Genomic DNA, 27,682 nt, shown 5'->3' on the forward strand with positions numbered 1-27,682 from the left:
AGACTGGAGTGTTTTGCTTGCAAAATTCCCAGCAACAGCAACAGCAATGAGGAGGCCAAATGAAATCTTTTGACTTTGTTTGATTCTGTGATAACTTTTACCAAACATTTAACTAGACCTTCCTGAGTCTCCCATCCACTTACAAAAGCCTGGGTTTTTCCAAAGTCAGGAAAGATCTGTCCAACCCAGCTGAAGGCAAATATTTTGTAATAAATTCTGACTCTTAGAATAGGTTTGCAAAATAAATATTCTTCCAATACTTTCAGTCAACTATCACTTCCCAGATCTGTGAGTTTGCAAATTACATGCAACTTTTCCAGCAATTATAAAATGGTTTATATTTTCTTCATACTTTGCTAACATGGTGTAAAAATAAACAAACAAATGTCCGGGTCTTAATCTCTGACATGCAGTAGTATTGGCAGAAACAGGAGAACAAACATAAGGGATCTTATCTGTTAGTTCAGGAGCAAACTAAGCAGTTCATCAAACAAACATGATTATTGTTCTTTTAATAGGTGGTTACTGTCACAGAAGTTATCATGAAACCTTAACACTCAAAGACTAAAAGGCCACCATGTAATTCATCCCACTGCCATTACAGGAGAGGATAAAAGGGTGTGTGGGTTCCTTATTTCCCCTTACATGACCTGACTCTATTGTGGTTCTCTGCTAGAAAGCAGTAAACTCTCAGAGGATTCCTAAGTCACTTTTTCTAAGTAATTTTTTTCCTGGGGCTCTGCAGCTCTGCATCTCATTCTGCATAAGGAACAAATTCATAGTCTGGCCCTTTATTGATAAACAAAATGAAAAATATGCAACTGGCATATATCATTAGTCTCCTTACTGCCTACAGACATCAGACATTCTGGTGGTGATGAACTGGTGAGCCAGATAGGAATCTCAACACCAAATCCCTAGCCTGAGACTGATCCCATCTAATTGAAACAAAACTTTACTGACTTCAGCAGGAAAAAAATCTAAGCCCCAGCTTTCTTTCAAAAACATGTCTATTTTTATACTGAAAGATTGTATGGTAAGTTTTGCTTTATACTTCATTTATTCACAAGTTCTGGTTTTGAAAACTGAAGGAACTACTAAAAGGTAGAAGTAAGGGACAGGAACTCTATCGAAAAGAAGTAACTCAAATCCAGACTCTCAGTTCAATCTGAAATGAGTCCAGCAATGTATGATCATTGCTGCTCCTCTTAAGTGGATGTGGTGCTGCTGGCAATGACAGCTTCAACAAACTTACATGTGTCAAGTGCGGTGCTAAATGTGTTCATGAGTAGGGATTGAATCCCAGAAACTTCCAGTGTTCTTGTCCAAAACCCAGACTTCATTTTTTATTTAATGCAGTAGGATTTTGGAGTGTTTTAAACATTATGACTTTATATAGTAGCATTTCCTTCCTCCTCTCTCTCTTCTTTCTACTTAAAAAAAAAAATCTCATCACCTATTTTGAAGCCTTGGGAAAGAATGACTCCAGACAACCCAATGGGAGAGTGAGTGGTGTACACAGCTCACAGCAGAGATTGGCAGTCAAAACTCCTGCATCAGTCAGGGTGCACACACAGACAGTCTAGCACTTTGTGATAATATTTGCACAAGGCAGTCAGTATCTGTTTAATGAAGGATATAAAAAGATTTGCACAAATAAGTGATTCCTGCAGAGAAAAAGATAATTTACTGAGTGATAATTCACATCATCTCGCCCCAATCTGATTTCATTAACTCCTGGTAATGGGGGAAAAAAAACCCGTTACAAGTGCACGAGGGCCATTAAACCTGATTTATTGTCTTAACAACGCTGCAAGACAGACAGAAACAAATGATACATTTTTTCCATGGAATGTTGTTAGAATGTGTACTAAGATATTTTTCTTCTTCTACTAGTCTGGCGCATCTGTACAACTTTGCTGCCATCTGCTGCCTTCTAAAGAAAAATAAATCACTCTCATTTAAAATTATTGCTGGATGTCAAAGTGGCACAGTGCTGCTGCCAGCAGGGAGGCCTGTGTTTAAAATAATTTTATATCTGGCCTGGGCTGGTTACCCAATATGCTGAGTAAGGCAGAGACTCAAATTTTTCATTCCTCCTGGGCTTTACTCAGAAAAAGCAGGAACAGCACAATACCTTTACATATTCTGAGGAGATGGAGAAAGGAAACTAATTCTGTTCTTTCTGTTGTTCTGAGCAAGCTCAGGGGTTACACTTTGCCCAACAGATGCCTGGATACTTCTATCCTGATACCACTTTTGCCACTGTGGGCTACCAAGAGAACAGTGAACATAGCAGCATTTTTTGAGAAAATAAAGTTTTCAAGGTGTGACATGAAGGGATCAAAGGAGAACCCTAGCTCCTGTGTGTGACAGGAATTACCTATTTACTGATGAGTAAAGAAGGCTAAGTTAGGAAGACCAGTACTGCCTTTTCAGGAGAACTCATGATTGGAGAGATGTACACATGCTCTTCATTTCTAGACAGAGAGCTTTTTAAAAGGCAGGAATCAGAACAGTGTGATGAATCAGACTGACCTGTTTCTCCCATCTATCTAAATAAGGTATAAACAACGCACCACCTCAGTAGTAGTCAGTAGTGTGAGCTGTCAGCTTCTATGATCACAGAACTGAAGTTGTTCCTCTAGCTGTTACAAACAGAAGGGAATATTTTCTGCAATGACATTTTTATACTGGATTGAAATCACAGTTGTATTTACTCTGATATAATTATGTAAGTTATATATACTTAGTATAATACAAGTATTCTTATTTTAATAAATAACCTGCTGCAAAATGTTTTTATTACAACACATTATCAAACATCACTTATGCAAGAAGGAAGTAGTATATCTGGCATGAAAGGCTTCTTCAAATTCTACCTGAGGAAGCTAAAGACAGTAGAGATGACTTGTAAAAGATTGTAAAGATCTCTTGGCTTATGTGAAGGATTTTTAAAACTTTATTTTTAATCCTGCTGAGTAACTCAAACGGGCATTGAAAAATGAGCCTTCCATCAAAATATTTCTTTTCATCTCTATGACTGTAGAGTTTCTTCAAAAAATTGTATACTATATGATGCCTACATACAACATTCAGCCCTTTATTCATAATGGGTTTTAAAAAAGTAGTTGAAATGGTACATTTTTTATTTACTTCTGGTTTGGAATCAGTGCTGGTTAAATTTGCTCTATACTGGTTATACAGTGATTCACTAGTTGGTTCATTTAGCCCACGCAGCTTACGTATTACATACTCTATTATGAATGGTTATAAATACGACAATGTAAATGTTGTGTGAATGGGGCACACTTGGAGCATGGACCTTCAGCCAGGAAGTTACTTCAGCCTACCTCTTTGCTTCCTTGCCCCAGGCCAGCAAAGCAGCTTCCCTCTGCCTAAATCTGTAAGGCCCCAGGTAAGGCTGCAAATAAGGTGAAGCACTGCAGTTAACTACTGACAGTTCAGGCAGAGGAGTGGAAGACAGGACTAATGAACAGGCTGAACCACCACTACCCCATAGATGAATGCACACACACAAATATAGATCATGGAAACACAGAAACACATACATGTAAACATACCTACCCAGTAAGGCACACCATAGGACTGATGGGAAAAGGCTTGAGAAACTGAGGCCTACTGTCTCCTAAAGGGCACGTCATTAGTAATAACCACACCATTGACAGATACAGAAGAACACGAATCAAAGCTATTGCCAGTCCTTTTCCATTAAAGGCTTTACTGGAGATCACTGGAGGCAGGTCCCTGCGTGAACAAGCCCAGTGAGAATCTAAAGAGCAGCACAGAACAGCCAGGACACCCTTGCTACAGTCTTGAAACAAAGGCTTGTGCAAAAAACCAGTCTAAACAGTCCTTGTACTGCACAAATATCTGCTAGGGGATGTTTGAAAAGGGCTTCAAAATGGTATTTCAAATTCTGTTCCAGATCCAGTTTTGGTTTCCAGTTAGGATTCCATTCTGCTCTCTGGTTAAAAACACAGTAGTTTGAAGCCACAGGTCACTGAATTAGTCTGGATTTTAACTCTGGCAGCTCTCATGTATTCAAAGTAAATGTGACTGGAGGAAAAAAAAAAAAGATTTATGGTGGAGAAAGGGACTGGAAAAGCCCAGTCCTTTTAGAAAGAGAATAAGTACTATAGGCCAAATCACAGATGCTGAAGGGGGAAAAGTGATCTTCTGGCTCAGTGTGAAGCAGCAGCCAGAAGTCAGTATGTTAGGCATCATCAGGAAGGTTACTGAGAACATGACAGAGGGATCAGTCTGGCACTATATAAAACCTCAGTGCACCTCCACCTTGAGTTCAGCACGCGGTTCTGATCTCTACAGGATCTCCAGAGGGCAGAGAGAAAAGCAATGAAAAGGGTCAAGGGGATGAAGTGGCTGCTTTCTGAGAAGAGACTAAAAAGGCTGGGACTCTCCAATTTGGAGAGGTGAAGGCTGAGGAGTGCTTTAGGTTTACAAAATCATTAAGGTGGCAGATAAGATGAACGCAGAAGTGTCATTCATCAAATTCTGCAATATTACAACTAGGGCAGGGTGGGGCACTCACTGAAACTAGCAGGGAAGTGGTTTAAAACTGATAAAAGAAAATACTTTTTTTACACAGCAGTTAGTGAATTCCTGGAATTTCTTGTCCTGAGAGGCTGTGGAGATAGGCGGCATCAGTAAGTCCAAAAAAAAATGAGAAGGTATCTCAGATAACAGTATCAAAACAGATAGATACTATACGGAATAGGTAGAGGTGTGTTCTTTAAAATACTTAGTCCAATGATGCTGGGAGAGTATGAGAAGAATAGACCACAGGAAGTGGCTAGGTTCACATGATGTCCCTAAACAGTATCTCCTTTCACTGCAGGAGATAGTGGGGGCAGCACATTGGCCTAGACAGACTACTGCTCTAACCCAGTCAGACATTTTTTATATTATTATGAATAAAGCTTCTGTGTTGAGAATCCCCTCCATGCAAGAAAAGCCACTCTATTGTGCTATATTGGGAATTTGAACAGTGCCAGTGCTGTAGCAGATGAATGGAAAACTAGCTAATGAGAGCATATAGATATAGAAACATACGTATACACAGTAAGAGATACCAACAGGATTGTTCAAGGTATGTGTCCACACACCCTTTTCAAGCAGCAGCTTGAAACTCTCTAGGACCATAAGTTTAGAAGAGAGTTAACTTTTCTCTGTGGGGCCTTGCAGTGTAGATAACAAAAGAGAAAGACTCACAAAATCTCTGGACACAAGGCAGAACAACTTGCATTGAAGGGCCAGTAATTGTAACTACTATCACAAATAGTTGCGAGGGTTATAGAAGCAACTGACCGGTTTAACTACTTCAGGGGTGCTGCAGAGTGGAATAAAACATTAATGGGAACTATTTTAACCATGTTCTGCTTTCTCTTAACTGCTGCTTGTTTAGGAACAGTGTTTTAATGTTTTTCTTCTTGTCAACCACTGTAGCAAGAGAGAAACCACTTCTTTCAACTTCAGTTAAGAACAGCAGAGGTCTGTGATGTGCTCTATGAGTATAATTGAACTGAACGATATTTAATAGAAGAAAGAAATGCATGGGTAAGAAGCTTATTCTTTGCTTTCATGTGTCTTGCATATTTTTGAAGTCACAAGTTTTTGTTCATTAAGGGGTTTTACTTTTACCCTGCTTTCTCACCAGCCTCTCTGCTGATGAAGGATGAATAGGGAAAGTGTTGACCTTTCTCTGTATGTTCCAGTTAATAAATACAAATAACACTTTCTTGTATCTGTGCCCAGTTTGGATAAAACACAGTCCGATAGATACTGTATCCCAGATGTTACATCTGATAATTAGGCAGCTTTAAAATGTAACATAGCTGAATGTTATTAAAACCGCTAAAATAAAATTAGACCTTCATCCCCGTCATATTTTTTCTGCAGGAAACTGCAGGGTTTGCCTTGAAAAGGTCAGTTTAAAGAAGCAGCATAATGTTTTAGAGGAAGGTAACTTGCAATTCTAGCCCGTCTGTGTTAAATACTTTGCAATAAACTGCTCATCATTTGCTTATCATAGGCCAAACAGTCAGCTGGTAAGCTCTGTTGCTTTTGTGTATTGTAACACACTTCTAGTATGATCCAGAAAATCCAGGCGAGAGGTAATATATGTGATCACATGACTTGTTATCTTAAATGGTTTCATATGTGGTATTTGCTCTAGTTATTTGACATGACTCAAGTTGACCTCATTGTTTGTATGCTTGAAAAGGAACAATTATGCAACTGCTAAATGGTATGGAAGACAGCAATGCCATACAAGACAGAAAGGAAAACGAATGCAGTATCTACCAAACTGTCAAAATGTCTTACACCGACATAACAAGTATATTTTCTTTGTACGGTCCTATATTACAGAACAATGAAAAAGCTAACATTCATGCGGTAAATCTGGGTTAATCAAGACACCTTGTAGTTCTTGTAGTCATTTGGAACCTACAATTTTTGTTGTTCTCACTTACATCAGAACCTGAATATTTTCAGACAAGTTCCACGTTTGCCAGAATAACAAAAAAATAAAATAATTAAAGCAGACAATAGTGGCACTAAAAATAACATCTTATGACAATGCTGTCAAATGATAACACACATGAATTGATGCATATGTATCTTCAGTTATAAAATGTTTGTACATACTTAAAGTTTGGCAACATCTTACGGATGATGTTGAAGCAAGTACATCTTTAGTTTTATCAGTGGTTTATAAAAAACACTGATGAAATAACATAGCATTAATTAAAGCTGAACAAGACACAAACACTATAACTTTCTTCTTGGTACTGACCTCCTTCTTAAGAAGCATTTGTATTAGCAAGTTAGAAAATGAAGGATGGAAGAGTCCTGGAAAATTCACTGGTATCTATTTAATCTGATTTTGAAGTTCTTTATTTTAGTTTTCCTGGCACCTATTTCAAGTTTTTGTAAGTGAAAACATGTAATATGTTATGAAACTGCAAGGCATCCTCTGAAAACTATTTTGCTAGATTTCAAAACACCTTGAATTCTTTACAGAGGTTTTTGTTGAGCACACAGAGGTTACAAGACAAAGACATTCTATTGTTCTGAAGCCTCTGACTCCAATCTCGTTTTATCAAATGTCAGTAGCTAGTGAGTGGTTGAATGGACAACACCCAGCTGAACCAGCACAGCAGGCAGTGTGCTAATGCTTCAGAAGGGTGAGCACTTTCTGCTGACTCCATAATGAACCAACTTAAAATGGGTGGCAACAGGCTGTTGGAGGTACTTTAAGACGTTAAACTGTGCCATAATTAAAGAGTTTACTAGGCACTCTGTACTGATTCAGGTCTCCTGACTAAAGCCCACACCTGAGGAATTGCATGCTGTATTCCCTAGTTCTTCCTCCTATTTCAGTATTTTCTATTCCCTATTCTGCAGGTCTCTGGGGATGTTATGCATGTTCAAGAAAGTGCTCCAGTGAAGTACTGGAGAAAGGAATCTTCAGAAAAAATAGTAAATATCTTTGGCTATCACACGAATGCCCAATCCACAATATGTGCCAGTTTGCTACCTAGCATAATAAGCTTTCCTTGTCCTACTAGTAGAATTGTTGATGCACGTGGAGAGGACAAGAGCCTGGAGAATATGACAAAGTGTTCTTTTGGAGCATGGAGGCTACTGTTGCCAGCTCTGAGGGAGGCAGACATTGGTGCCTGAGGATTTATTAAAGTTTTCCCCAGATGCTTGACAACATGATCTTGCCGCCAGATACTGTGTGAGTAGGAAGATCAGTTTTAATTAGCATGACTTTAAAGCTGACCAAAGCAAATACCAATTACTGACAGTCAGCATGGTGATTACAGCTACCTCAGACACATTGCAACAGAAGAGTGGTTGCTTTGTTTATGTGTTAGAAGTGGATGTCAAAGGAAGGCAAACATCATGATTTAGCTCACAGCCTCAGAATCAAGAGGAGGAGAAAAATATTTTTGCTTACATGACACATTCAGTGTTTTGTTCTGGATTTCTTGGGACTTCTCTCAAACATTTAGTGTCACAGACACGAGAAAGAAAAGTAAATGGATCAGATGGCTGATCGGAGTGCTTTTGTCCCCCAAATAACTGGGATGGAAGTGTACCAAACTGCAGTTTTCAGGCCACGGCATAGCCTTAGAGCCTTCTGTTGTGTTCAGCACAGTCTGGTAGTAACTGTGCTCAGTTACATACCTCACAGCTGCTCTTTCACAGTCTGAAAGTGATACTGCAGGTTGGAACCACAGCGTTTCCCACTGAGCCCAAAAGCCCATTGGTACCTTGAGGTGGTACTGCCTGACAGTGTTATCCTGAGCCAGAAGGCAACTATGTTCCCAGAACACACACCGTCAAGCTTTTCCACTTGAACAGCATTCAGCCTTTTAGGGCTCTTTCTCTGTAGCAGCAATGAGGGGACTATCAACACTTCCGCACATTTGTAGCACTCATTAGCCCAGGTGTTCCCTCCTAAGTTCACTGCTATGACACTATCCACTCCTTGTAGGTTTCGAAATTATTATCCCAGGCAAAATGCTTTGAGAAGGTAATGGTTTTACTGCATGTGTCTAGGTCATTCTGACCTAAGCTCTTTCCTGTAATATTGTCAGACAACTGGCTAACTGCCAATGTGCTCAGCGAATTTAAAATGCCATTAGAAAGATTATGGTCTGTGTTCAGTCCAGATTTCCTCCAACTCAAACCATTGTGAAAATGCCTGGAATATTTAAATATTGCTTGTACTAAGCAGAGGTAGAGTAGGATTTTTGTTTTTGTTGACTCCTGTCTGAAAAGTTCCTCCAATCTCTAAGTTATTTTCATCCGTGTCTAGCATGGAAGATTTCTGAAACAGCATTTAGCTAAAAAGGGAAGCTGACATAAAAGTGTATGCCAACTTTCCAAATGCTAAATTACAATTACTTTCTTGCCTCACTGCCACCTATGAAGAATGTGGCTACACAGATAACCTAGAAATGGAAATATTAGTCTGCAATACAGCTGCACCTGACTAAATATTTAAGTAATTACAGAATTAGAAAGCTAAGCCTATATGATGGCACAGTCTGTGAGCTTGTGGGGACATCTCTCTCCCTGAATTATTAAGATAAGTCACCTCTTTTAGCAAAACCTTACTCTTCCTGGTCTTGGTGACAGATTGGGTTTTTTTTCTGTACTACTGTGTACCTGACACTCGTTTTGTAAAGTAGTAGGACTCACTGGGCAAGGAAATAGTTACCACTAATCACATCAAGGTGAGAACAGGAAACAAGGATACTCTGGGAAGTCTGGGAGCCAAGTGGATGCGAAGAAGCTACACCTTCATGGATTACGTCATCTCCTCCCTGGTCCCTGAGCCAAGCAGTTCTATGTCGTTCATGCCCACTCTGCTACGTTGCCAGTGCAGAGTGGTTGCCTATGTCTGTGCTGACAGTTGGGGTGTGGTTGGGCAACTGAGACTATCTGGATTAAAAACAGCCAGGGTTCAGTCTCTAAATGAGAACATGGAGACTCCAAAACGAAAAGAGCTAGGAGGGGTCAAAAACCTGAAGAGTGGACACTGGGAGCAGATAGGCAAGGAGAATGGGACAGACCAGACATAACACAGATTAGAGAAAGAGTCTCAGTGGAGAGACCCAGGAATTCATTAGTCTGTAGGGGAACACAGTGTGTTGTATACACTTCTACAGAACAGCAACACAGGTTCCTTGTCCAATAAAAGTTATCCAGAAAAATAAATGCAAATAATAGCACATGCTATGTATAGCAGTGCCTAACCCAGAAGATCAAATAAGTAGTTAGGAGATGATATATCTGGTTAAAGATATATCTGGTTAAAGATATATCTGGTTCAAGATACCTTTTATTGATAACAAGAATTAACTAAATGTATCTAAGAAGTTATAAAATGTATAGAATCCCAGAATATCATGATACTTAATATCAAACTTATTTAGGTGTGGACTTCTCTGTAAGTTTGTGGAATGTTCAGCTAGAGGCATAAATGTCCATCTTCATTCGTTTACTGTCTAAGAACAGCATCTGTGCCCCTAAATGGATTTCCAAAGCACACAGTTGCTCAGAACTGACCTTTGAAAATTCTAAAGGAAATCTGCATGTGTATGCCAGTGTTTAGGTGTTACTGTTTAGCTTTGGAAAAAGCTGGTTGGAAGTTTAAGAAAATGAGAAATGCATCAAGTTATAATCTTTTTCCTACTACCTCTTGTAGCAATCTGTAGTCTTTGTGAACTCATGTTTTTGTTCAGCAAATCTGCAAATGATTTTCAAAGAAATAAAAAATATTGTGTAAAGGTTCCAGGACTATCTGTTTCTATCATTTTGGTTATTTTTCCTCTATAAACAATTCTTAAAACATATGTATATTTGCATGGTTAAAGAGGTTAGGTGGTGCATGCTGATATGCCCTTGCTTGGACAGACGACTTCAAAATACAAAATGCCTTAAAAGGCAAAGTGGTAAGAGAGAAATAACAGTTTATAAAGACTGTTATATATTACAACAGAGAATATTATTTTTAAAAGTTATAGTCTTATGGTTTACCTTGCTGAATTCAACACAATTAACAAAATGGAACTCAGTTTATCTCCCACAACCTTCCGTTTTTCTCCAGAAAAGTGCCTTTTCTTGCCCCATGTTTCTCTTTTGTCCTTCATGTGCCATTTGATGGATCCCTTGCCTGTCTTTTTGGTTACTAGGAGGCACTGAAGAGAATACAGATAATAGAGAGAAGGACTTCTTGGTCTCACTGCAATACCAAGGCACACTTTAGCCTTGACCAGCTATGGCAGGGAAGAGGCAAAGCCTTCACTTCACCTTGAGAGCTGTAATCTCTGCTTCTTTTGTCACTGGCCACTGGAAAAAGCCCATGGCTGATACTCTTTTCTTCAGGCAACATCACAGTTTGTTTCACTGCATTTTGCCAGGATGGACATTTTTACTGAAGCAGTAAAGAGAAATGTTTATTGCCTGCAAGCACCTTTCAGTGACATGTTTTCAAACATGTCAGCAAAAAAGTATCAGGGAGGACGTGGGTTTTCAGGGGCTGCCAGGCAGGACAAACCACCCCCTTCCTGTGGCTCTGGTGACATGCTTATGTCCTGCTTCTGAAAGCTCTGCAGGAAATGATGAGACAGAAACCAATTTCTTCTGGCAGAGAGCAGTTAACCTTTGGAAATCTAACTTGTATATTACAGCAGAGGCTTTGACTAATATGGTACTTTGAGGGAATCTTTGTGAACACAGACACAATGCAGTCAGTTAACTGTCTTCAGTGCCAATATTGACATGTTGGCTGCGTACCAGAAGTCCCCTCTGGGCTCCTGAAGCAGCAACCCAGCTCTCTCTGTCCTTACTCTAGTTGCAGATATGTAGCTTTCCTCTAGTCAGTGCTTCTGGCAAGGAAATTGTTACTCTTGCAAGAGTGGAAATAGGAAAACCTGCATTTCTCCAAACTTGTCTGGATACCCAGGAGTCAGGAGGACTCTTCTAACAGATTGCCAGCTGGACCAACAATAATGAAGTTCCAAGGTTTAAACAGTGGTCTGCTCTGGCCATTCTTGACGTAAAAAGACAGTTTTACTCCCCTCCTCTCCAGTTTAGTCCTCCCACTCTTTAATTTTTTTGGTTCCCTTTCTTGGACTTCTACGGATTAAAAACAGAAAACAAACAGCATCCCTTCCCCCACTTCAGAAGAACACTTTTCCCTGCTTTTCTTGGCTGAGTGCTCCTTTCATACTCAGCGGGTATCCTTGGGATATCTCCCAAGGCAGGCTCTGCACAATGGCCCAGCACCCAGAAGCGTAACTGCCTAGTGCCTAGCAACACTGACATGACCTCAAGTGGCTTAATTTTATAATTGCTGTCTCTTAGATAGTACGTGAACTCAAACCGATCTCCAAGACTCATAACCACACCAAAATCTCCTGAAAGGAGGAGACACTTTCACTGGCCTCAGTTCCCTTTCTGAAGGTTCCAAGATATAGAGCCTGTTTTCTTTGTTTTTCATTCATGCAATAACAGGAAATCCCAGAGAGCAGAACAAGAGATTTCACTGCTTACCAGAACTGGTAACACCTTAATGGCTAATTTGGTTTAGGGCAAAATTACTAAAAAACCCCAAAGAACTACCCCCCTCATTCAGCTGTATGGTCTTATTATTAAGCAGCAATTGCAAATTTGCATTGAACTCAGCGGAGCCAAGATTTCATCCCAAACACATTATCAATGCAGATGACTATCTGCCACTGTGCTGGAGATCTGTGATCCATATTCTCAAATTCTTTCTAAGAGTTTGAAATCAGAGATCACTTGCCACAAACATCTTCTGAGCAACATCAATGAGGAACCACAGTGTTCTAAGGTAGTTGATCTCCTTCAGAGTAACTGATTAGGTTCACAATGTAGTTAATTTCTGATCATACTAGTCATTTAGATACCTTAGCACTATTTCAAAAACTGGCAACACGATACTTGAAATCATATAATTCATAAGTATTAGGGGAGCATGTTCTGGTAGCTCTTCCAACTTCTGACCAACAACTGAATAGTTTGGCAAATGTCCTTCAGTCCTTCAGACACAGAAGACAAACACAGAATTTGGACAAGAATACACTTCCATTTCTTGTCCATGTCACGATCTTTACAGGGATAAAAATGCATCCAACTTAAATGAAGTTCATCACAACATTTCCATAACATTTGTCCAATAATGCGATGGGTTGACCTTGGCTGGCCGCCAAGTGCCCACCAAGCTGTCCTTCCTTCTCAGCAGGACAGGAGGGAGAAAATAAGATGGAAAAGAACTCATGGGTCAAGATAAAGGCAGTTTAATAAAGGCCACGTGCAGAAGCAAAGGAAAAACAAAATATTTATTCTCTACTTCCCATCAGCAGGCAATGTCCAGCCACTTCCTGGGAAGTAGGGCTTCAGTACCTGCAGCGGTTGCTCCGGAAGTCAAGTGTCGTACTAAAGAATGCCCAGCCCTCCTCCTCCTTTCTCTTAGCTTTTATTGCTGAGCAGACGTCATATGGTATGGAATATCTCTTTGGCCAGCTTGGGTCAGCTGTCCTGGCTATGTCCCCTCCCAAAATCTTGTCCACCCCCAGCCTACTGGCCCTTGGGAGTGAGCAGGGATGTTGGAGAGACAGCCTCAATGCTGTGGGAGCACTGCTCAGCAGTAGCCAAAACACTGGTGTGTTATCAACACCCTTCTAGCTATAAATACAAAGCACAGCACTATGAGGGCTGCTATGGGGAAAATTAACCCCATCCCAGCCAGATCCAATACAGACAGGTTTGCCAGTTCTCTGGCCCTTTAAAATTTGGAGGCAATGTTCAACATACAACCAAACTTTTGGTTACCTACATTGATTTGCTGCAGACAAGAGATTGCCAGTTGCCATGATAAATGTTAGTATTTTCCTTTAAAGTTTGGTATTTGCCCCCTCTAATATGTGAAGGTGTTGACTCACAAACATAGGCAGGTTTAACTGATGGTGGCCTTCAGCTGCCTATCTTTATGATTGCTCTTTGCTTCCCACAACAGGGAAATGGAATAATCCAGCCAGCATTTCTGAACTGTTCCGCTATAAAATGAGGACTGATTCTGCTTATGTTATAGAATACGATGATTTGGGAGCATTTTTGCATGCAGTTCAACTGTTCCTGAATTAGAGGTGACAATCTTTGGAAGAAGTAAGTCATAGGCACTGGGAAGGCCTCCACTTCCAAGCTGAGTCCCACTCTGCTGAATCCCACTGTGTCACTGTTGGGTGTTATCAGCTGTCTTCATTTCTATACAAGAAATTAATAGCATATTGTTTATGAATCTCAACAGAGGACTTAATTCCTCCAAAGACTTGGGATATGAATAATATCTCTCTGTGATAGACCAATGGTGACAGTCATTCTTAGACTATTTACAACATACATTGGCATTGGCATTCACATTGGCATTGGCATTCAAAAAGCAGTGGACAAATGTTGAACTTAGGCTATTCAATTGCTAATTCAAGGTGAAATACATTACCAGATCATTCTCATCTAGAACATAAGAGATATACAACTGGACTATTGCAATTCAGCTTACATCAGCACCTGAATGTAAACACGAACTAGGTCAAAATTGTTTTAAGCTTTTTATAAAGAAGGTTTGCAACATTTTAACCACATAACTTAAAGGTATCCATTTATAACTAAGGTTTTATAATTAGACCAAATCTAGTTTTTACATTTTGTTAAGCCTTAGTTTATTTAATGATGGAACCCCACACACACAATTAGGACTGGATCATCAGTTTGTAATTTGACCTGAACAAAGTAGTAGCACGAGTTGTCTGTGTCCCCAAACTAAGAAAACTGCTCCAGCCTTGCATCAGATGAAACTGAAGTCTCTTTAGTGCAATGATCTTAGCAAATGATTGGGGAAAGTGAACCAAAGCCTCCTTTGTAGTTCTGCAGAGCATGCTTTACCTCTCTTACCTGTAGGATTAAGCTCAATAAAGAAATAAAGGGGACACTTTATGCTCACTTACATCTCCATGTAGGGCCATGATAGTAGACCTTAAAGGACAGCTAATTAATTGACAGACAAACTGCCAAGACGTCAAAGAAATGGTTGGTTCTTAACAGCTTTTGCATGATTAATAAGGCAGGTTGGGCATTAGAACCCACATCTCCCAGTGCTCCAATCCTCAAGTCCTAAACAGAAGAGTTATCTTACTGTTCATTTACATAATAAATGAGGTTCTGGATCTCTTTTTAATCAAAATTTAGAATCACATAGCTTATTTGGAAATACGAAGAGAAGTAGGAGTCTGATTGATTCCACGTGCATATTGAGAAGTACATAACATACTGAAAAGTTATAAAATACCTGCTGATTTCTATTTGTTTTAAGATTAGGCAATATGTGTGCTTGATTAACGTTCCAACTTAATAAAAGCCCAGTAAGTTCCCCACAAGTTATGTAAGAATAATTTTAAAGTATTTAATGAAAGAAATGATTTTCCATTAAAAAAACTGGGACAATTCTAAATTCGTTCGTATGTTAGCCACAAAACTTATCTCTAATGTTCAGGAATTCATCATTATTTCTTCAGTAAAGCATGTCATTCCCAATAATTCCATATTAATTAAATGTACTATTAATTTTCATAATAAAAAAGTACATACTTAGAACTAAATTGTAATTACATTTTGTTCTTTAGCATTTTGTTGAAGGTGGACTATTTTATAAGCTTTCATTGTTCATGAGATTAATTTAGCTTAATTTTCCCATCACATATAAAGGTATCTTAATCTCTTTCTATTCAGATGTTGAAGTCATGGAAATTAATCTTCCACGATCACATTCAAAGGACGCTTATTCACATTTGCAGACAGAGACAATAAAAGTGACTGTAGCCGTTCCCAATGCCATTCCACATGGTCTGGCCCAACCCAGCCATGGGGCTTATGGGTTCAATAATAGGAATGGTTGAATTAAATGCACATCCACTCCTTCAGCAGCCTCAAATTGAAGACTAATCCTTTCAAAGATAAAACCAGAAGCAGCTCTCACTAATACACCCATTTGTAGCTGAAGTAGAGAACACTACCTCCATTAAGCACTTTCTTCTCTAGGAACTGTAAAGTCCAACAGAGGAAATGCATGTGAATAGGCCATCTCTCAAGAGTTTTTACGAGCAACCTGGGGGAATTCTAACAACCGAGGTACACCTATAAATTACTGTCACTGTTTGTGACAGCAGATAAGCACCAGTTTATAATCCTATCTCCAGCCTCTAGATCTCTCTTGGTTCCCCCACATCTCTGAATTCCTGTCAGCATCAACTTAGAAATGCCTCCCTCTAAGTGATGTTACGTTCTGAGTGATTCTTGCTGCTCTCCTGGCAGCCTTGTCATCCTATGCAGCTGGTTTCCTTTCCTTCTGCTCCAGAATCATTATCCAGGTCAACCCCTTTCTTGCTGAGTGGCACTTGCGAACTCCCTACATCACACTGTAACAACTAAATCCACTTAGGACCATGAGTCAGATACATCGCACAATATGCAGTTCCAGTATTGCCTCATGCATCAGACATGTCCCTCCTGAACTGCAAAAGCAATAGACTTAATTGATTCAATTTTAATTTGGAATTCTCTTTCTAATCTAATTTTCAAAAGGTCATATTAAGAAAAAATCAAAGATATGACTGGTGTTACGTAATGGTGTAGGTTTGTTTCCCTCCCCTAAATAGCTTTTTAATTGCATTGGAATTAGTTGCATAAAGCAAGCTGGATTTAGCTCAAGTTCTCCTTTCTGTGGATTTTTGGCTTTAAATTAGATATCTTGTGATTTTTTCTAGTGGGTATGAATACGAAAGATGACAAGTAAGAGCTATTGAAGATACTTCAACAAGATCAATGAGATGACAGGTAAATGTTGAGTTGAACAGGAAGAACTTACAGTGAGGTGGTAGGCTGAAGATTTGTTTCCTAGAGGACTGGGTAGACCTCTGTTCCGGGGATTTCTAAAAGTAATCTCAATGCAGGAACATGAGACTGAATGGGTCTCAGCAGTTAGGGGAACACATTACACATTTTTGGGAGTAAATTTCTAGCATATTCTGTTATTTCTATCAAATGCTATTTGCTCTCTTAGTTTCCAGCTAATTAATTTTATTTGAAGGTAAATAAAATGTTCTATGTTGCTTTGTTTGTTTTGCCATAGTTCTGTAATTGATGTGTTTGCTAAAATGGTGGTGTGTTCAGGTATCAATGAGATGCAGACTGCATTGCTTCAAACAGAAGGGGTACTGCTTACCATGTCATGATGTGGTTTGCATTATGAAGAAAATTAATTTTGGGCGGATAAGATGACCCAAGAGGCCTATTCTGTTTTTATTTTTCATTACTTGTTTTTTTTTAATGTGTTCTCTGCTACAAATAGATACTTAACTGGATTTGGACCTACATTTAGCATTCGTGCACCTTATTCCCTTTCCCTTCTCTGGTGAGATGAATGTTCTGCTGTGATTTGCAGAGCTACGTGGGTATGAAAACAATTTGAGAGAGAAGAGTTGTCTCACAGGAGCTGAAGGAAGGAAAATGCCCAAATCTCATTGAAACCCTATGAGAGTTAAGCCCCAACCTTTGGTCCTGCTGTTCTTTTTTTGTCTTGTATTCCTTTCGAAACGAATTCGCGGCCCCTTGGTGGATGGGAAGCAGAAGTATTCACATATGACCTCTACCTCACAAACTGATGATTACTGGAATTTGGGAAGATATGCAGAGAAAGGGTGACTCAATACCTGCCTTGTTCTTATGCACTTTACGTAAGCACCCATTAGTTTTGCTTTAGTCGCTGTGATGTATACTAACTACATAATAATATGTTCAATGCTTATGTGACCAGCTCACTAGTTTTTATGATAGAAGACTTAGATATTAATCTAAAACCAGAGTATAAATCAGTAAACAATGTGAAATTCACATTTCCTCTTGCAGAAGTATTCACTGGAGGATAGAAACCAATGTGAAACCTTTCCTAATTTTGTAAGGCAAAGGAAGTAAAAAAACCCCACCAGTTTATAGAACAGTTCAAATCTTGCAGATATATCACATGGATCCACATAGACCTTGGGGACATATTTTTGTGTAGAGTCCCTGTACCTACGCACAGCACAGGGCCCTATGACCTGATTTGAGGAAGCCTGTATCTGAGGAGTGTGATTTGCTCAGCAAATAACAGTTGAGCTGCTATTTTTAAGAGAGATTTTCCATATACTGAGTATGCTACAGGAGAATCTTAGCACTGGGCCTGTCAGCGTTTCTGCAGGGCTGGTGGAGGCTGCACTACTTTCTCACAGAACTGGAGTGATTAGTGGAAGAGATCACTGCTTCTGTTGGGCAAGAGAGTCACCAGATATCCAAGTCCTCTATTCTACCCCCTCTGAGACCATCTCTTTCCTTCACCATTCCCTCCAAATCATTATTTTTCTCTTCAAGGGCTGAATCATGGCGCCCTGCCTGTGTCCTTGTTAAGATCTCAGCTAGAAAAATGCTTTTGCTTAAGAAAATAACATCATGGGAAAGGCCATGGCAACACAAACACTTGTTTTGCCAGAACACATTTATACTGGATGGGTGGGTAGTTCAGATGGCCATGAACACTCAATAAAGCTCATTTTTCTAGTAATTCCCCAGGGCACTTTCTTCAAAAAAACTATTATAGAGAGACAGACATTTCAGTGGAAACTGCCAGACTTAAAACAAATATGATTACCTTCTTTTCATAATTTTTTCCTGTCACCTTAGCAATCTAGGGAAGGCAATTTCTATCTAAGTAAATAGGATTGTATTATGCCTTTTCAACTCTTCAGTCTTTTCTAAGTTTTATTTTTGCATCCAAAATCCTAATAACAGCCTGTAACACATTTACATTCCTGCATTCTTGCCTCTGTTTTGTTGGGTACACAGTATTCCTTCTTCTCTTTTTTTCTCTCTCCCTTTGGTAATATAATCATTCCGCATTTTTCCAGATTTGGACAAACAGAAATGTTTTCAGCCTCCAGTTAGTGTTTAAACAACAACAAAAAAAGCACCTCTGGCCTTCAAGCATGAATTTAAAACATTAAACTGAATGCAGAAAGAAGCGATATGAAATCTAGGATGAGGAAGTCAAAGCTGTCTAAGAAATTTCACAGATTAAGAGTATTTAAGGCCAGGATGAACCAATACATCTCTTAGTTTGACTCCTATTTGTCAAGGCCATTACATTTTACCCATTTATTACTATATTGAGATCCACAACTCTGTTCAACTGAAGTACAGTTGAAGTCCTGAAGTCCAGAAAAGTACACTGCTTTGAAGTGAGAACATCAAGAGGTAGAAAATCCACAACTTCCCCAACACTGATTAATCATACACACGGTTAAAAAGCATGCTTAACTTCTCATTTGAATTTGCTGGCTTCACCTTACTGCCTTTGGTTCTCATTTTTCCCTCTCTCTACAATATTAAAGACCCCTTATGTCCCTGATAACTTCACACAGAAGTGAACTCATTACCCACCCTTGGTCCATAGATCTGTTCAAACTGCACCAATATATGCTCACCAAACTGCTGTCCTGAATTTCATTCCACTTGTAGCACTAAGCTTTTCTTAGCAGGCTACAGCATTACTAGTCGGCTACAGCTTCCATCAGCCTCCATGGTACATACATTTCCTGGCCAAAGGTTCTCTGTTCCCTCTTCACAGAAATAGACCCAACAACTGATCTGTCTCCAGTTTTCAGAATCCCAAGGGAACCCCAAGGCACTCTGTGCAAAACTATAGTTGGAATTACATTTTACAGCTTAGGAAGTACCTAAGGTGGAAAGTATACACACCATAACACACATTGCATGCATTTTTAAAACATCACTGCTCTTCATTTGGATAACCCAAGAAATACAATGTGTATTTTCTTGACACATCCTAAATCACTTTTTACAAGGCGATACCATATCATCTGGAGTTATCTAGAACCTTTCTCTGAAAGCTCCAGCCAGAGTCTCTCCTGTTCAGCTCACTTCCTCAGATCTCACTTCCTGCAGCTAACTCAGACCTCCCATCCCATGTTTTCAGTTCCGTCCTATACAAAATCCTTCCATTTCTTTCTCTAGTACTTTTATGTGCTTGAGCCTTTTCCACTTTATAGACCCATTTATAGCACCCGGCTTCTTTGGGGTTTTTTGTTGAAGTTTCATTCCCCTGCAGAAACATTTGGAGTAAAAGGTTCATCTAACCTCCTTGACTAATTGTTTGGTCAAAATATAAGATTTAAAACAAAGGACTCCCTTTTATTCCTAATCTCAGAGAGAAAGGCTTTCTTAGCAAATGTGGATACACATTCATACACAGACATTAAAAACACACCTAAACGTTAAAAAACAGGCAAAAGTTTCCATTACATAGATAACATTCTCTCAATTATCACAACAATAATTAATTATATTTTTTGATCAAGGTAATTTTTTATCAGCTCCTGAATTATGAAAATAAAAGAAGCAACACTTCTGTAAAATCACTTCAGCTCCGGATCCTGCAAGGATGTGCAAAACCCGTCCATGAATTGTGTGGGAAGCTGACAGACTAGGGGCACAGCATCTCAGACAGTATCGCAGGGCAGGTCTGATAGAGGTGGCTCTGCTTCCCTATCCTGTCCTTATTGGCTCTTGTTGCATATCATGGGTCCTTGCAATTTCACCTGCTCGACAGCTCGTGCCGTACATGTGGAAACAACATACTTTTCCTTCAATCTATCACAGTATTTAAGTCTGCTAGAACGACAGAAGCATCTGTCACAGGGAGGGAAACAAACTTTGTACTGTTCAAAACAGATAGAAAAAACAGTTCTTTTAAAAGATACTCAGACTGAAATATCACAGAGTCAGGCTTTGACATATTGTGAGTAAATGAAGCAAGTAATGAAAGGGCTGGCAGAATAAACATGGGCATGCAACGGAGAAAATATTGTCTTGGCATTGGGACCTACGTGAGGGATGTGCAAAGTCATTCTGCAGAGAAGGCCAAATTCCATGTTTAATGCTTGTCTAAATTTAGGACTATAAGATATACTTAATCTACAGCAAGATGCAGTCTGATATGAGTAGGGTACTGGCATTAAGATCAAGGGGATAAACTATCCTTTTGTACTGTGGAAGCTAACTCAGGCTTACCACCACGATTGTTTCTGAGTTGAGGAAACATTCCCATCTTGACTTTCACTGTTATTTCTGCACTTTGATTTTCTTCTTTACAGTTTTCCTTTTGCTGCTATTCATTCCCTTTCAGTCCCCTTTTCTGTCTTTTTCTTCCCTTCCCTTGGAGTTTTCCTCCCTGTAATAATTCCCCTTTCTTCTCATGCTTAATTCTAATTGCCTCCAATCAAAAAGTTTTGCTAAGCATTCCAAGTCATTAGATTTTAGAGTTAACTGTTCAAGTTGCCTATCTGTAGAGTCCTGAAGAAAATGCTGCAAAAGTTTACAATGAGTTCATGTGTAGAATATTGTAATGGATTTTTCTCTCCAGGGAAAGTGATGGGTGTAACCACTGTAGCATAAGCTATTCCACAATAGTTGCTCTTAAATAACTAGTTGCAGCTTTTAGAACAGCTCAGAAATAGCTTATGCCATGACAGCTGTATCAGTCAATTTCCTTGTGTAGACAAAAGCTTTTGTAAACAGCACGGTTTGGCACATGATCTACTTTAATGTAAACTTGAATACTGGAGACACTGGATATATCATGGGTTTGTGCAGTACATCAGCTGGGGAAAATGGAAACACTCCACAGACTCAGATAGGTCTTCTCTGTTTTCTATGAACCACATTGTTGGCTCTTCTCTGTCCCTAATTGTTGTATTATGATCTTTCTAGCCTCCAGCTCTTTGTTCTAATGATTAAACAAGACTAACATTTTTTTGAGGTCATAGTTATAATATGATAGTCCCTTTGAAGGGATTCAGTAAAGAGAATACAGCAGTAATGCATTACGATATTATCAGAACCTTAATTTTGACTTTTGGCAATATTATCACTGAAGAAACTTTAACTGTTTTTAAAAACTTTAAATATATAGTGGGCAGAAGAACCACCAATAATAAGCAAAATAGGTTTATAAATCACAAGACTAACTCAGTTTCCTTTCTTGAGCACACTGGGCAATTACTAAAAGGAGTACAGCTGTTAAATGATTCCTTTAAATGACAGCATTCTTATTACATAGTCCCTCCTGTCTAAGATGGCCATCCAGAAGTAGTTTCTGAAATAACTAATATAATTCTGCTTCACTCTGAGATTCCTGGTAAGTAACTGATTTTTAGTAGTTACTGTTGGCCACATGGGATTCAACTTTTGAGAATGATTGACTCCAGCATTCTTAGGCACCTACGTCGAGACCAAAAGAAACCATTTTTTTGACGGTGTTTGCTGCTTCTTAGAAGAATCTTAGAACACCAGCTTAGATTTAGACAACTATGTTTCAAACATCTAAAGTTAGGTCTCATAAGTTCCCATGCCCAAAGCCTGTCCTACCTTTGAATTACACATATGCTAGATCGCTAAATGGACATTAAGATTTAAATGAATCACTGCATGCTGCCTAAGAAAACCATACTATTAGACCAGACTTGGACAGAAAAAGAAAAAAAGAAGGAGAATGATTATGGGACAATGACTTCTGACATGGACCCGTGAAGAAGTGGTTTGTCTCAGAAACATCAGTGGCTCTTGCCGGTGTGACTCCTCTTGTCCTCTACTCTTCATCTTCCATGGCAGCAGAAGCTGTTACCTTGGCTCAGTCATGGTCCCAGCTCTGCTTTGACCCCAGTCTTTTCTCCATAGAGCAGCAAAATTCTGTTTTGCTTGTTTGTTGAGTAGTCATTAGTTGATCTTCACTCACCTTATTAGGTTACATTAGGAGAACAAAGCCAGCCCAACTATTTAGACAATAACTATAAAAATCATGTTTCTTTTTCTCTAGAAGTTATCCATAGAGGCAGAAGATGACAATGTGAATATATAATAAGGGAAATGACTGTGGTTGACAAATGTTGAGCAATTATATCTGAGCTCAACATGAGAAATGATGAGGAAAAAATCAGTGTAAATTGTGTGCACGTCTCTTGCGCTCATGCATGCACGCATGCCGATTACCGGGAAGGGAGGTAACAGCCATTGAAGCTTGCTGCAGCATTTTGAGGAAAAAAGTAAGAAACCTGCAATGTGGCCTGTTCCCAGCTTTCTGACCAACTCCAGAGCACTGCATCGAGTTTGATATGCCAGACTGTCAAAAAGACAGTTCACAGAAGGAAGGCCACACTATAGAAAACAACTGATTAAGTATACACCCTGAAGCAGCAGGCAACGAAGCAGCACAGGTATCTGAAGGGTTTAAATGCCAAGAAGAAATGAAAATGTATAATTAAAAATGATAATATGAAAGTGGCTGAGGCTAAATATCAGAGAAAACTTTTTGACTAGTCTTGGGTGTCTCTAGTGAAGTAATAGAAATCTCCACGTACAATTTTAACACCATTAATTCTAGCACCAATAACTGTACAGTTTGTAAGAAACGAGAACTGTCAGGAATTAATACGAAAGACTATGAGCTGTTTTCCCTTTATGACCATTGAGATCGCACCTAGATCTTGCTCTTGCACATAGAAGTCCGAATCACACAAAACTGTAAATTTTTAATTTAAACACTAGGTGGCTCTGTTGGCTTTTTTAAGTACAGCATTTCCCAAGCCTGCACGAGTTTTGAAATGTAGATACAATTCAGAGATATGTGCTCCATTGACAGTCATTATGGACTATGTAACTTCTTCTAGAAGAGCCTCTATTGTGAATGATTACAAGGAAACATAGATCCTATTTAAAAAAAAAAAAAAAGAATTGTCTTCAGTCTTTGACCAACTTGGAACTGATAGCCAGCACAAGGGGCAAAAAGACATTGGCTTTCAGTTTCTCCCCTGTGTTTTAACGAATTTTCACAGTTATTTGTGCCCACGGGATCCCTGTGTGGTGACTAAGGATGGGAAAATGAAGGCTATGGATTCTGGCCCCATGCATGGAGAAAGTTGGCAAAAGTGGTTTTAAGCTGTTGACATGCTCTTCCAATTCTTGAACCACTTTGCACCGGTCTGTGTCCTACTGGCACAAGAAAAACTCTATCCTTTTTGTCTGGAGCTGGTTACAAGTAACTCAAGGCACCGCTAAGGCAACTATGGATCCCTAAGTCATGTAAGCACCCCTTCCTTCCCACAACGCTGCAAAATGCTGAAAAATTGTCCTAAGGGATTATGCTTGGATTCCATTCTTCCAAAGTGATCATCCCAGAGCTGGCCGGGCTGACTGGCAGTCAGATAGCTTCTTTTCAGAACAAGGGACCCTTAATTTGGGGGAAAATTGATTCCACGTTATCAATCAGTGAAATTAATGACTAATTTCACTTGGGACTGTGAAAACATTTTATGTCTTTCAGAGGTGTTGCGGACCTACAATCCTTTCTTCTCTAGTCTTTAGCCACAATTAGCATACTTCCTCATGTCAGAAAAGAAATGGATGCATTTTTTTCTCAGCAACCTTGCAACTATCACCCTGGACGAGGCCATAATAGTTACGCCTTTAAAACTTTTTTGTTCTTCCCTGGTGCACGATTTTCACCTGTAGAATTCATCACTGGAGTAGCCCTTGCAGAGCATTATGGCAATCATCAAACAGCTATATTTTGTACGAACAGATTCAGTACATTATGTACTGTTAAAGCATATCTGGAAAAGCAAAGAGTAGAATGTATGTCAAATTTACTCTTGCTCTTTTACCAAATATCCAGTTTCAGTACCAGATTACTAAATGAATGTTTGCATACAGCAAATCTACCTTTCCCCATTGTTTTGGGGCAGCATATATATCAAATATCAAATAAAATATATATCATATATCAAATAGCATATATATAATAGCATATATATCATATATCAAATAACAACACAATCTGAGTTTTGAAGAAAGACTAAATCGAACTGAAAAAAACAAAGTTGAAGAAATATCAATGTGATGGTCTTTTTTTTAATTATCTACTAATTTAAGTTCTAGATTCCTCTGATATTTCTATTTTGTAAACAAAGGTTGTCAAAATTCAGAAACTAACTATTAGGGAAGCCAGGCAATGAGTAGTTTAACAGCTCTTTTTTTCTTCCACTTTTGTCTAGATCTGAGAAGGCTGGCTGTTCCCCTACTCTCTGCTTATGCTCATTGTATCGTACCGGAGATGACAGCTATACGCCATTCAAACAGCTCACTAATCTTAGCAGGTCACCTTTCATTTAATACTTTCTTTCATTTGCTCCAGTCTCTATTGGCTGCCTGAGTCTCAAAGAGATTTCTCTGCATTTGAGCTACCCCCTGTGGAAATTACTTCTTTTCAGCTGCATGATCTACCAAAGAGTTTATTATGTACAGAGACCATCCCCACAGATCCTTTGTCTTTCCATGGTAGCACAATATGCCTGAGTGTAGTAATCTATGGCACATTCCTTTGGCCCAATAGCGCATTACTGTGACCTGTCTAAGCATCAGTTAGAGGATGTCTTTGCAGTATACTGGGGGCAGACATGAGCTTACTGGCTCACCAGCAAAAGCTAAGAGCTCAAAGAGCTGTGCTATATATGGTCATATAATTTTTGGATCAAAGCTGGCTCACATCCCCCTGGCTCACAGTGCACAATGAAGCTGTAGAATAAGCTCACTACCATAGGATGTTGTGGACACCAAAATAGACATGGTTAAAAATGGAACTGGACTCATTCTTGGAAGACATTCACTGACTGATGACAATCAGATTCCCCCTCCAGTTCATAAAGATTACAAAGCAATATAGGTGAGGTACAACAGGAAAAGGATTGCTCTGTCTTTGACACCATCTAGCTATCTACTAATGTTTCTGTTCATACTGGATTTTCCTTATAGTGCTGGCTGGGCATTAGCAACAAATGAAAAAGGAAAGGGGTATGAAGGTGTATGGTCAAAAATGTGTGAGTAGAGAACTAGAGCAAAACCCTGAGCAGAGCATTCCTGTACACCAATCCCTCAAGGTATCCATGGAATTCAAGGCCTTTCCAGGGAGAAAAAAGGCTAAAGGAAAGGGGGAAAAAACCCAACATAAAACCAACCAAACAAACAAAAAATCCCAAACAAACCACACAACCCCTCCCTCCAAATTATCAGGGGCACTAAATCAAAAAGGAAAGGTATGTAAGAGTTGCAGGATCAAAAATTAGTACAGAGGGAATTGAGTGAGGCATCAAGCACAGAAGCCCTGACAGCATCTACTACTCTGTGAAAGTATCCCAAGCATACACCACCTGATGATCTGCCTGCACACGAGAGGACAAGGGAACAGAAACAGGCCCCACCGCCTCTGGGATCTCTGCTAATATCTGCTAGAGACAGAGAATTGAGATACAGGGCTCATTTGTCTAGCCCTGATGGCACCTAAGTGACTTGGAAATCTATCTTTGCACACAAACATTGGAACCAGGTCCTCTGATTGTGGCAGCAGCTGAAACATAAAGCTTGAGATACACAGAACTTAATTTCCCTTTGTTCGTATTGGACTAAATTCACTCTGTGCAATAACTATGAATCAGTAAGGTCTTTCTTAGACCCCCAGAAAAGGGCACACACATGACTTAGGTATGTGTGCTTTTTTTTTGAATAGACGGCAATTTCCTCCAGGATAAGGAAGAGACGGGAGTTTCATGGAATTGCCTGAGTGAAAAGTACCACAGCAGCAAATAGGTCATCAAGTCACTTTGGAAACAGAGATGTATCTCTAATAATGCTTTTCCCTCCTTGTAATTTATACGCACTAATGGCACAAATAGAGAAGTCTGTGATAGGAACGCACGGTTATGTAAGGTGAAATCTGCATTCCTTGTGTAACTGCTGTTTGCACAACGCCAGCGCTGCCACAGGCTGCAGGGAGGGCGGCGAGCTGCTGCCACGGCCCCGCGCGGCCAGTGGTGCCGCAGAGCTCGCCCTTGGCCCTGCCAGGGAGGGAGAGAGGAGCAGAACGCAGGGCGCATCCGGGTGTTCGACAGTGGCAGGCTGACCTTGCCCTCTTGGCGAACCGCGGTTACAAAAAATAAAATATGTTATTTTCCCACTGTCTACAGGGTAGAAAAAAATGATGGAAAATTTCACAAGCTGTAGATTCACATACCTAATATTTTAGATGAGCTTTATGGAAAGAAGGCAGGGGCTTTCTAAGTCATTTTGCATATAAGTATAGGCCTAGCTATAGCATTTCTTACTCAGGCAGGTTGGATAAAAATAATAAAGCAATTCCCCCCCAAGCGAAAGTTTAAGTTTCTACCTGAAAATAGGAATATTTTGGTTGGATTTCTTGCCAACTATGCTTGCTTAGCACTACATAAGCAATATCGGGAGGTTTATTTGGGATGTAAATGGCCACTAGGAATCCCCATGTACAAATGAACTCCCGGCTTTGGAGGTTGCAGAGTTTCATTCACACTTGTAAAAGGAGACACTTGGAAAATACACTTGTAAAACAAAGAGAAGACGAGGGATATTCTGGGGACAGGGAACACCACAGTTTAGCAACACCTAGCCCTGAGTTTATTTAAGGCTATATAACGCTTGTGTAAGGTTATGTCTAAATCTTATCTAGAATTTCCCAGTTTCTGGGCAGTTATGTGCTCCACCTGCATCACACAGATATCTGTTATTTGGGAATGAAACTTCTGACTTGAGGGCCAAATAATCCAGATGCAAACCCTTGTCACAGATCATCACGAAAACCTTAATGGTCATCTAAAAGTAATACAAATGCAGAACTGAGTATCACTTAACGGAACAATTTGCATTTCCACTGCAAACATGATATGTAAACCAATTCTAAACGTACAGTTTAGATTCCAGTACTGATTTTTGCAGAAATCAAACAATTCAGAATATTCTTTATTTTAGGGATTTCCAAAATAGACCACAGAGTTCCCCTTTGTGAGCTGTAATTACACTATTTCATTATTTATCATGCACTGGCAGTGTCTAATTTATTAGACCGTTGCTT

General features: G+C 39.4%; 1 protein-coding gene across 1 annotated transcript in view; it reads right to left on the bottom strand.

The window, feature by feature from the left end:
- The window catches only part of SBF2 (SET binding factor 2), a 320,494-nt gene that overhangs the window by 289,644 nt on the left and 3,168 nt on the right, over positions 1–27,682 (bottom strand). The window lies entirely within an intron of this gene.

This window comes from Calonectris borealis, chromosome 14 (assembly GCF_964195595.1).
Source record: "Calonectris borealis chromosome 14, bCalBor7.hap1.2, whole genome shotgun sequence".
NCBI classification, from domain to species: domain Eukaryota; kingdom Metazoa; phylum Chordata; class Aves; order Procellariiformes; family Procellariidae; genus Calonectris; species Calonectris borealis.